Below are 12,386 nucleotides of genomic sequence, written 5' to 3'. Positions count from 1 at the left end.
TGAGGACAACACCAGGCAGGGGCACACAGACAGACACCTTTAGTAGGCCGGAAAAGCCTATTGCATTTTTTAAAATGGTAATTTGGAGCAGAAGGTTGAAGCTCAGCTTTATTTAGTTGAGGACAACACCAGGCAGGGGCACACAGACAGACACCTTTAGTAGGCCGGAAAAGCCTATTGCATTTTTTAAAATGGTAATTTGGAGCAGAAGGTTGAAGCTCAGCTTTATTTAGTTGAGGGCAACACCAGGGAGGGGCAGAAGCCGTTAGTAGGCCCTAACCACCATTTTTTTTTTTTAAAACCACTTAATGAGAGCCGGAAGGTTGAAGCTCAGCTTTATTTAGTTGAGGACAACACCAGGCAGGGGCACACAGACAGACACCTTTAGTAGGCCGGAAAAGCCTATTGCATTTTTTAAAATGGTAATTTGGAGCAGAAGGTTGAAGCTCAGCTTTATTTAGTTGAGGACAACACCAGGCAGGAGCACACAGACAGACACCTTTAGTAGGCCGGAAAAGCCTATTGCATTTTTTAAAATGGTAATTTGGAGCAGAAGGTTGAAGCTCAGCTTTATTTAGTTGAGGACAACACCAGGCAGGGGCACACAGACAGACACCTTTAGTAGGCCGGAAAAGCCTATTGCATTTTTTAAAATGGTAATTTGGAGCAGAAGGTTGAAGCTCAGCTTTATTTAGTTGAGGGCAACACCAGGGAGGGGCAGAAGCCGTTAGTAGGCCCTAACCACCATTTTTTTTTTTTAAAACCACTTAATGAGAGCCGGAAGGTTGAAGCTCAGCTTTATTTAGTTGAGGACAACACCAGGCAGGGGCACACAGACAGACACCTTTAGTAGGCCGGAAAAGCCTATTGCATTTTTTAAAATGGTAATTTGGAGCAGAAGGTTGAAGCTCAGCTTTATTTAGTTGAGGACAACACCAGGCAGGGGCACACAGACAGACACCTTTAGTAGGCCGGAAAAGCCTATTGCATTTTTTAAAATGGTAATTTGGAGCAGAAGGTTGAAGCTCAGCTTTATTTAGTTGAGGGCAACACCAGGGAGGGGCAGAAGCCGTTAGTAGGCCCTAACCACCATTTTTTTTTTTTAAAACCACTTAATGAGAGCCGGAAGGTTGAAGCTCAGCTTTATTTAGTTGAGGACAACACCAGGCAGGGGCACACAGACAGACACCTTTAGTAGGCCGGAAAAGCCTATTGCATTTTTTAAAATGGTAATTTGGAGCAGAAGGTTGAAGCTCAGCTTTATTTAGTTGAGGACAACACCAGGCAGGGGCACACAGACAGACACCTTTAGTAGGCCGGAAAAGCCTATTGCATTTTTTAAAATGGTAATTTGGAGCAGAAGGTTGAAGCTCAGCTTTATTTAGTTGAGGACAACACCAGGCAGGGGCACACAGACAGACACCTTTAGTAGGCCGGAAAAGCCTATTGCATTTTTTAAAATGGTAATTTGGAGCAGAAGGTTGAAGCTAAGCTTTATTTAGTTGAGGACAACACCAGGCAGGGGCACACAGACAGACACCTTTAGTAGGCCGGAAAAGCCTATTGCATTTTTTAAAATGGTAATTTGGAGCAGAAGGTTGAAGCTCAGCTTTATTTAGTTGAGGGCAACACCAGGGAGGGGCAGAAGCCGTTAGTAGGCCCTAACCACCATTTTTTTTTTTTAAAAACCACTTAATGAGAGCCGGAAGGTTGAAGCTCAGCTTTATTTAGTTGAGGACAACACCAGGCAGGGGCACACAGACAGACACCTTTAGTAGGCCGGAAAAGCCTATTGCATTTTTTAAAATGGTAATTTGGAGCAGAAGGTTGAAGCTCAGCTTTATTTAGTTGAGGGCAACACCAGGGAGGGGCAGAAGCCGTTAGTAGGCCCTAACCACCATTTTTTTTTTTTAAAACCACTTAATGAGAGCCGGAAGGTTGAAGCTCAGCTTTATTTAGTTGAGGACAACACCAGGCAGGGGCACACAGACAGACACCTTTAGTAGGCCGGAAAAGCCTATTGCATTTTTTAAAATGGTAATTTGGAGCAGAAGGTTGAAGCTCAGCTTTATTTAGTTGAGGGCAACACCAGGGAGGGGCAGAAGCCGTTAGTAGGCCCTAACCACCATTTTTTTTTTTTAAAACCACTTAATGAGAGCCGGAAGGTTGAAGCTCAGCTTTATTTAGTTGAGGACAACACCAGGCAGGGGCACACAGACAGACACCTTTAGTAGGCCGGAAAAGCCTATTGCATTTTTTAAAATGGTAATTTGGAGCAGAAGGTTGAAGCTCAGCTTTATTTAGTTGAGGACAACACCAGGCAGGGGCACACAGACAGACACCTTTAGTAGGCCGGAAAAGCCTATTGCATTTTTTAAAATGGTAATTTGGAGCAGAAGGTTGAAGCTCAGCTTTATTTAGTTGAGGACAACACCAGGCAGGGGCACACAGACAGACACCTTTAGTAGGCCGGAAAAGCCTATTGCATTTTTTAAAATGGTAATTTGGAGCAGAAGGTTGAAGCTCAGCTTTATTTAGTTGAGGGCAACACCAGGGAGGGGCAGAAGCCGTTAGTAGGCCCTAACCACCATTTTTTTTTTTTAAAACCACTTAATGAGAGCCGGAAGGTTGAAGCTCAGCTTTATTTAGTTGAGGACAACACCAGGCAGGGGCACACAGACAGACACCTTTAGTAGGCCGGAAAAGCCTATTGCATTTTTTAAAATGGTAATTTGGAGCAGAAGGTTGAAGCTCAGCTTTATTTAGTTGAGGGCAACACCAGGCAGGGGCACACAGACAGACACCTTTAGTAGGCCGGAAAAGCCTATTGCATTTTTTAAAATGGTAATTTGGAGCAGAAGGTTGAAGCTCAGCTTTATTTAGTTGAGGGCAACACCAGGGAGGGGCAGAAGCTGTTAGTAGGCCCTAACCACCATTTTTTTTTTTTAAAACCACTTAATGAGAGCCGGAAGGTTGAAGCTCAGCTTTATTTAGTTGAGGGCAACACCAGGCAGGGGCACACAGACAGACACCTTTAGTAGGCCGGAAAAGCCTATTGCATTTTTTAAAATGGTAATTTGGAGCAGAAGGTTGAAGCTCAGCTTTATTTAGTTGAGGGCAACACCAGGGAGGGGCAGAAGCCGTTAGTAGGCCCTAACCACCATTTTTTTTTTTTAAAACCACTTAATGAGAGCCGGAAGGTTGAAGCTCAGCTTTATTTAGTTGAGGACAACACCAGGCAGGGGCACACAGACAGACACCTTTAGTAGGCCGGAAAAGCCTATTGCATTTTTTAAAATGGTAATTTGGAGCAGAAGGTTGAAGCTCAGCTTTATTTAGTTGAGGACAACACCAGGCAGGGGCACACAGACAGACACCTTTAGTAGGCCGGAAAAGCCTATTGCATTTTTTAAAATGGTAATTTGGAGCAGAAGGTTGAAGCTCAGCTTTATTTAGTTGAGGACAACACCAGGCAGGGGCACACAGACAGACACCTTTAGTAGGCCGGAAAAGCCTATTGCATTTTTTAAAATGGTAATTTGGAGCAGAAGGTTGAAGCTCAGCTTTATTTAGTTGAGGGCAACACCAGGGAGGGGCAGAAGCCGTTAGTAGGCCCTAACCACCATTTTTTTTTTTTAAAACCACTTAATGAGAGCCGGAAGGTTGAAGCTCAGCTTTATTTAGTTGAGGACAACACCAGGCAGGGGCACACAGACAGACACCTTTAGTAGGCCGGAAAAGCCTATTGCATTTTTTAAAATGGTAATTTGGAGCAAAAGGTTGAAGCTCAGCTTTATTTAGTTGAGGGCAACACCAGGCAGGGGCACACAGACAGACACCTTTAGTAGGCCGGAAAAGTCTATTGCATTTTTTAAAATGGTAATTTGGAGCAGAAGGTTGAAGCTCAGCTTTATTTAGTTGAGGGCAACACCAGGGAGGGGCAGAAGCCGTTAGTAGGCCCTAACCACCATTTTTTTTTTTTAAAACCACTTAATGAGAGCCGGAAGGTTGAAGCTCAGCTTTATTTAGTTGAGGACAACACCAGGCAGGGGCACACAGACAGACACCTTTAGTAGGCCGGAAAAGCCTATTGCATTTTTTAAAATGGTAATTTGGAGCAGAAGGTTGAAGCTCAGCTTTATTTAGTTGAGGACAACACCAGGCAGGGGCACACAGACAGACACCTTTAGTAGGCCGGAAAAGCCTATTGCATTTTTTAAAATGGTAATTTGGAGCAGAAGGTTGAAGCTCAGCTTTATTTAGTTGAGGACAACACCAGGCAGGGGCACACAGACAGACACCTTTAGTAGGCCGGAAAAGCCTATTGCATTTTTTAAAATGGTAATTTGGAGCAGAAGGTTGAAGCTCAGCTTTATTTAGTTGAGGACAACACCAGGCAGGGGCACACAGACAGACACCTTTAGTAGGCCGGAAAAGCCTATTGCATTTTTTAAAATGGTAATTTGGAGCAGAAGGTTGAAGCTCAGCTTTATTTAGTTGAGGGCAACACCAGGGAGGGGCAGAAGCCGTTAGTAGGCCCTAACCACCATTTTTTTTTTTTTAAACCACTTAATGAGAGCCGGAAGGTTGAAGCTCAGCTTTATTTAGTTGAGGACAACACCAGGCAGGGGCACACAGACAGACACCTTTAGTAGGCCGGAAAAGCCTATTGCATTTTTTAAAATGGTAATTTGGAGCAGAAGGTTGAAGCTCAGCTTTATTTAGTTGAGGGCAACACCAGGGAGGGGCAGAAGCCGTTAGTAGGCCCTAACCACCATTTTTTTTTTTTAAAACCACTTAATGAGAGCCGGAAGGTTGAAGCTCAGCTTTATTTAGTTGAGGACAACACCAGGCAGGGGCACACAGACAGACACCTTTAGTAGGCCGGAAAAGCCTATTGCATTTTTTAAAATGGTAATTTGGAGCAGAAGGTTGAAGCTCAGCTTTATTTAGTTGAGGGCAACACCAGGGAGGGGCAGAAGCCGTTAGTAGGCCCTAACCACCATTTTTTTTTTTTAAAACCACTTAATGAGAGCCGGAAGGTTGAAGCTCAGCTTTATTTAGTTGAGGACAACACCAGGCAGGGGCACACAGACAGACACCTTTAGTAGGCCGGAAAAGCCTATTGCATTTTTTAAAATGGTAATTTGGAGCAGAAGGTTGAAGCTCAGCTTTATTTAGTTGAGGACAACACCAGGCAGGGGCACACAGACAGACACCTTTAGTAGGCCGGAAAAGCCTATTGCATTTTTTAAAATGGTAATTTGGAGCAGAAGGTTGAAGCTCAGCTTTATTTAGTTGAGGACAACACCAGGCAGGGGCACACAGACAGACACCTTTAGTAGGCCGGAAAAGCCTATTGCATTTTTTAAAATGGTAATTTGGAGCAGAAGGTTGAAGCTCAGCTTTATTTAGTTGAGGGCAACACCAGGGAGGGGCAGAAGCCGTTAGTAGGCCCTAACCACCATTTTTTTTTTTTAAAACCACTTAATGAGAGCCGGAAGGTTGAAGCTCAGCTTTATTTAGTTGAGGACAACACCAGGCAGGGGCACACAGACAGACACCTTTAGTAGGCCGGAAAAGCCTATTGCATTTTTTAAAATGGTAATTTGGAGCAGAAGGTTGAAGCTCAGCTTTATTTAGTTGAGGGCAACACCAGGCAGGGGCACACAGACAGACACCTTTAGTAGGCCGGAAAAGCCTATTGCATTTTTTAAAATGGTAATTTGGAGCAGAAGGTTGAAGCTCAGCTTTATTTAGTTGAGGGCAACACCAGGGAGGGGCAGAAGCCGTTAGTAGGCCCTAACCACCATTTTTTTTTTTAAAACCACTTAATGAGAGCCGGAAGGTTGAAGCTCAGCTTTATTTAGTTGAGGACAACACCAGGCAGGGGCACACAGACAGACACCTTTAGTAGGCCGGAAAAGCCTATTGCATTTTTTAAAATGGTAATTTGGAGCAGAAGGTTGAAGCTCAGCTTTATTTAGTTGAGGACAACACCAGGCAGGGGCACACAGACAGACACCTTTAGTAGGCCGGAAAAGCCTATTGCATTTTTTAAAATGGTAATTTGGAGCAGAAGGTTGAAGCTCAGCTTTATTTAGTTGAGGACAACACCAGGCAGGGGCACACAGACAGACACCTTTAGTAGGCCGGAAAAGCCTATTGCATTTTTTAAAATGGTAATTTGGAGCAGAAGGTTGAAGCTCAGCTTTATTTAGTTGAGGACAACACCAGGCAGGGGCACACAGACAGACACCTTTAGTAGGCCGGAAAAGCCTATTGCATTTTTTAAAATGGTAATTTGGAGCAGAAGGTTGAAGCTCAGCTTTATTTAGTTGAGGGCAACACCAGGGAGGGGCAGAAGCCGTTAGTAGGCCCTAACCACCATTTTTTTTTTTTTAAACCACTTAATGAGAGCCGGAAGGTTGAAGCTCAGCTTTATTTAGTTGAGGACAACACCAGGCAGGGGCACACAGACAGACACCTTTAGTAGGCCGGAAAAGCCTATTGCATTTTTTAAAATGGTAATTTGGAGCAGAAGGTTGAAGCTCAGCTTTATTTAGTTGAGGGCAACACCAGGGAGGGGCAGAAGCCGTTAGTAGGCCCTAACCACCATTTTTTTTTTTTAAAACCACTTAATGAGAGCCGGAAGGTTGAAGCTCAGCTTTATTTAGTTGAGGGCAACACCAGGGAGGGGCAGAAGCCGTTAGTAGGCCCTAACCAAAGTTGAAGGCCAAATGCAGTTTAATTTCTGATACTATAGGCCGAAAGCCAGAAGGTGGAAGCTCCGATTTAGACAGTGGAGGACAATTTGAATTAGGGACTGCAGACAGACTTAGTAGGCTGTCCCCTGTGGACCATGCATCCACCACATTAACCCATTGCGCCGTAATGGACACGTAATCTTCCGTGGCCATGCCTACAGGTCCATGCGTCTGTTGTCAGGTGCACCTTTGTACTCACAGATTGCCAGAGTGCATGGACAATGCGGTCTTCTACATGCTGGTGGAGGGTTGGGATGGCTTTTCTCGCAAAAGAAGTGTCGACTGGTTAGCTTGTAGCGTGGTACAGCGTAGTCCATCATGGCCTTATTAATAGTAAATAAAATATATAACTAGGCTCTATGAACTTTTAAATAGGTTCCAGGGGTACACGGGCAGCATTGGTGTGGTCAGTGGAGGAGTATTGCAAGTAGGGGCTGCAGACAGGCTATCAAAGGCCTAAAATAACAAACAGTAGGCAGTCATGGCAGTTTTACATCGGTTACATGGATACACAGGCAGGCACTCCAGGCAGCATTGTGGTCAGTGGAGGAGTATTGCAAGTAGGGGCCGCAGACAGGCTATCAAAGGCCTAAAATAACAAACAATAGGCTCATTGCAGTTTTACAGCGGTTACATGGATAGACGGGCAGGCAGCTTGGTGGTGAGTGGAGGAGTATTTAAAGTAGGGACCGCAGACAGGCTATCAAAGGCCTAACATAACAAACAATAGGCTCATGGCAGTTTTACAGCGGTTACATGGATACACGGGCAGGCAGCTTGGTGGTCAGTGGAGGAGTATTTAAAGTAGGGACCGCAGACAGGCTTCAAAGGCCTAACATAAGAAAATGGGCTGGCTGTAGGCACTTTATAATTGGTTCCAGGGGTACACGGGCAGCAGTGGTCTGGTCAGTGGAGGACTAGTGGAAGGAGGGACCGGAGACAGGCTTCAAAGGCCTAAAATAACAAACAATAGGCTCATGGCAGTTTTACAGCGGTTACATGGATACACGGGCAGGCAGCTTGGTGGTCAGTGGAGGAGTATTTAAAGTAGGGACCGCAGACAGGCTTCAAAGGCCTAACATAAGAAAATGGGCTGGCTGTAGGCACTTTATAATTGGTTCCAGGGGTACACGGGCAGCAGTGGTCTGGTCAGTGGAGGACTAGTGGAAGGAGGGACCGCAGACAGGCTTCAAAGGCCTAACATAAAAAAATGGGCTGGCTGTAGGCACTTTATAATTGGTTCCAGGGGTACACGGGCAGCAGTGGTCTGGTCAGTGGAGGACTAGTGGAAGGAGGGACCGCAGACAGGCTTCAAAGGCCTAAAATAACAAACAATAGGCTCATGGCAGTTTTACAGCGGTTACATGGATACACGGGCAGGCAGCTTGGTGGTCAGTGGAGGAGTATTTAAAGTAGGGACCGCAGACAGGCTTCAAAGGCCTAACATAAGAAAATGGGCTGGCTGTAGGCACTTTATAATTGGTTCCAGGGGTACACGGGCAGCAGTGGTCTGGTCAGTGGAGGACTAGTGGAAGGAGGGACCGCAGACAGGCTTCAAAGGCCTAACATAAAAAAATGGGCTGGCTGTAGGCACTTTATAATTGGTTCCAGGGGTACACGGGCAGCAGTGGTCTGGCCAGTGGAGGACTAGTGGAAGGAGGGACCGCAGACAGGCTTCAAAGGCCTAACATAAAAAAATGGGCTGGCTGTAGGCACTTTATAATTGGTTCCAGGGGTACACGGGCAGCAGTGGTCTGGTCAGTGGAGGACTAGTGGAAGGAGGGACCGCAGACAGGCTTCAAAGGCCTAAAATAACAAACAATAAGCTCATGGCAGTTTTACAGCGGTTACATGGATACACGGGCAGGCAGCTTGGTGGTCAGTGGAGGAGTATTTAAAGTAGGGACCGCAGACAGGCTTCAAAGGCCTAACATAAGAAAATGGGCTGGCTGTAGGCACTTTATAATTGGTTCCAGGGGTACACGGGCAGCAGTGGTCTGGTCAGTGGAGGACTAGTGGAAGGAGGGACCGCAGACAGGCTTCAAAGGCCTAACATAAAAAAATGGGCTGGCTGTAGGCACTTTATAATTGGTTCCAGGGGTACACGGGCAGCAGTGGTCTGGCCAGTGGAGGACTAGTGGAAGGAGGGACCGCAGACAGGCTTCAAAGGCCTAACATAAAAAAATGGGCTGGCTGTAGGCACTTTATAATTGGTTCCAGGGGTACACGGGCAGCAGTGGTCTGGTCAGTGGAGGACTAGTGGAAGGAGGGACCGCAGACAGGCTTCAAAGGCCTAAAATAACAAACAATAGGCTCATGGCAGTTTTACAGCGGTTACATGGATACACGGGCAGCTTGGTGGTGAGTGGAGGAGTAGTGCAAGGAGTGTCTGTCCCAGTACTCCCAAAATATAAATAGATGTTAATGTCTCGCAAAACAACCAAAACAAAAAAAAAGTGGCATACTTAGGTACAGGGGTGGGCTCATCTGCTGAGTTTCTGACATAGTAATTTGGCAGTAACTATTTAATGGTGCCAATATAGGACACAGACACAGACTACTTTAAGTTGCATCGTAGATGTCTACAAATTTGTATTGTCAGTGCCAGACATTGAATGATGTCAGCGAATAGACTAAAGATTGGTGGAGCTGTGCGACATAATTTTGCATGTGGTAGAGCACATTTTGAGCTGGGGTAGGGGGGAACTCTCTAGAGGCCGGCGGGACCGCCCCAGGGCCCCTCATGTTACAACGGTGTGTCTGACATTGGGTGTGCACCACCACCGCCAGAGACACTACATTGTACTATGAGGGACCCAGTAGCAATGCCGTCAACCAAAAGCGAGCACACCCACCTCTTCAGACAAACAGCAGTCTCACGGGTGCTTGCGCCAAGTCGCGATACCACGGCCCCGTGTGGGGAGTTTGGCCATTTAGGGAGGTGTAAACATGTCGTATGCTGTACAATCAGCTGCAGCAAATTAGACATTAGAAAAGTAATTCACAGGCAAGAGCCTTTCATAGGAAAGCTAGGTGTCGGCCGGGCAAGGTGGGGCAAAAGATTTCGAAATCCAGTTGTGGTTCATTTTAATGAATGTTAGATCGTCAACATTTTGGGTAGCCAGACGAGTCCTTTTTTCGGTTAATATTGAACCTGCAGCACTGAATACTCTTTCTGATAGGACACTTGCTGCCGGGCAAGCAAGCTCCTGCAATGCATATTCTGCCAATTCTGGCCAGGTGTCTAATTTGGAGGCCCAGTAATCAAATGGGAATGACGGTTGAGGGAGAACATCGATAAGGGATGAAAAATAGTTAGTAACCATACTGGACAAATGTTGTCTCCTGTCACTTTCAATTGATGCAGCAGTACCTGTCCTGTCTGCGGTCATAGCAAAATCACTCCACAACCTGGTCAGAAAACCCCTCTGTCCAACGCCACTTCTGATGTGTGCACCCCTAACACTCCTAGTCTGCTGCCCCCTGGAGCTCGTGTGAGAACGATCACGTGCGCTGTGTGCTGGGAATGCCTGAAGCAAACGGTCAACAAGAGTTGATTGTTTGGTTGCTAATATTAGTTCCAAGTTCTCATGTGGCATAATATTTTGCAATTTGCCTTTATAGCGTGGATCAAGGAGGCAGGCCAACCAGTAATCGTCATCGTTCATCATTTTCGTAATGCGTGTGTCCCTTTTTAGGATACGTAAGGCATAATCCGCCATGTGGGCCAAAGTTCCAGTTGTAAAATCTCCGGTTGTGATTGGTTGAAGGGCAGTTGCAGGCAAATCTACGTCACTTGTGTCCCTCAAAAAACCAGAACCCGGCCGTGACACGCAACCAATTTCCTGTGCCCCCGGGAAAGGTTCGGCATTAAAAATATACTCATCCCCATCATCCTCCTCGTCCTCCACCTCCTCTTCGCCCGCTACCTCGTCCTGTACACTGCCCTGACCAGACAATGGCTGACTGTCATCAAGGCTTTCCTCTTCCTCTGGTGCAGACGCCTGCTCCTTTATGTGCGTCAAACTTTGCATCAGCAGACGCATTAGGGGGATGCTCATGCTTATTACGGCGTTGTCTGCACTAACCAGCCGTGTGCATTCCTCAAAACACTGAAGGACTTGACACATGTCTTGTATCTTAGACCACTGCACACCTGACAACTCCATGTCTGCCATCCTACTGCCTGCCCGTGTATCCTCCCACAAATAAATAACAGCACGCCTCTGTTCGCACAGTCTCTGAAGCATGTGCAGTGTTGAGTTCCACCTTGTTGCAACGTCTATGATGAGGCGATGCTGGGGAAGGTTCAAAGACCGCTGATAGGTCTGCATACGGCTGGCGTGTACAGGCGAACGTCGGATATGTGAGCAAAGTGCACGCACTTTGAGGAGCAGGTCGGAGAACCCAGGATAAGTTTTCAATAAGCACTGCACCACCAGGTTTAAGGTGTGAGCCAGGCAAGGAATGTGTTTCAGTTGGGAAAGGGAGATGGCAGCCATGAAATTCCTTCCGTTATCACTCACTACCTTGCCTGCCTCAAGATCTACTGTGCCCAGCCACGACTGTGTTTCTTGTTGCAAGAACTCGGACAGAACTTCCGCGGTGTGTCTGTTGTCGCCCAAGCACTTCATAGCCAATACAGCCTGCTGACGCTTGGCAGTAGCTGGCCCATAATGGGACAACTGGTGTGCAACAGTGTCATCTGCCGATGGAGTGGTTGGCAGACTGTGTTCTGTGGAAGAGCTGTAGCTTCTGCAGGAGGACGAGGAGGAGGAGGAGGAGGGGGTGCGAACGCCTACAGCCAACTGTTTCCTAGACCGTGGGCTAGGCACAACTGTCCCTAAATTGATGTCGCCTGTGGACCCTGCATCCACCACATTCACCCAGTGTGCCGTGATGGACACATAACGTCCCTGGCCATGCCTACTGGTCCATGCATCTGTAGTCAGGTGCACCTTTGTACTCACAGATTGCCTGAGTGCATGGACGATGCGCTGTTTAACATGCTGGTGCAGGGCTGGGATGGCTTTTCTGGAAAAAAAGTGTCGACTGGGTAGCTCGTATCGTGGTTCAGCGTACTCCATCAGGGCTTTGAAAGCTTCGCTTTCAACTAACCGGTAGGGCATCATCTCTAACGAGATTAGTATAGCTATGTGGGCGTTAAAACACTGTGTACGCGGATGCGAGGATAAGTACTTCCTTTTTCTAACCAGAGTCTCATGTAGGGTGAGCTGGACTGGAGAGCTGGAGATCGTGGAACTTTCGGGTGTGCCGGTGTACATGGCAGACTGAGAGACGGTTGGAGACGGTATTGTTTCCGCCGGTGCCCTAGATGCAATATTTCCTCCTACAAAACTGGTGATTCCCTGACCCTGACTGCTTTTGACTGGCAAAGAAACCTGCACAGATACTGCCGGTGGTGCGGAAAATGGTGGCCTTACAGTGACGGAAGGGATGTTGCGTTGCTGACTAGCTTCATTGGCCGAGGGTGCTACAACCTTGAGGGACGTTTGGTAGTTAGTCCAGGCTTGAAAATGCATGGTGGTTAAGTGTCTATGCATGCAACTAGTATTTAGACTTTTCAGATTCTGACCTCTGCTTAAGCTAGTTGAACAT

This window comes from Ranitomeya variabilis, chromosome 3, assembly GCF_051348905.1.
Source record: "Ranitomeya variabilis isolate aRanVar5 chromosome 3, aRanVar5.hap1, whole genome shotgun sequence".
Lineage (NCBI taxonomy): Eukaryota > Metazoa > Chordata > Amphibia > Anura > Dendrobatidae > Ranitomeya > Ranitomeya variabilis.
Note: the sequence above shows the minus strand (reverse complement) of the source record.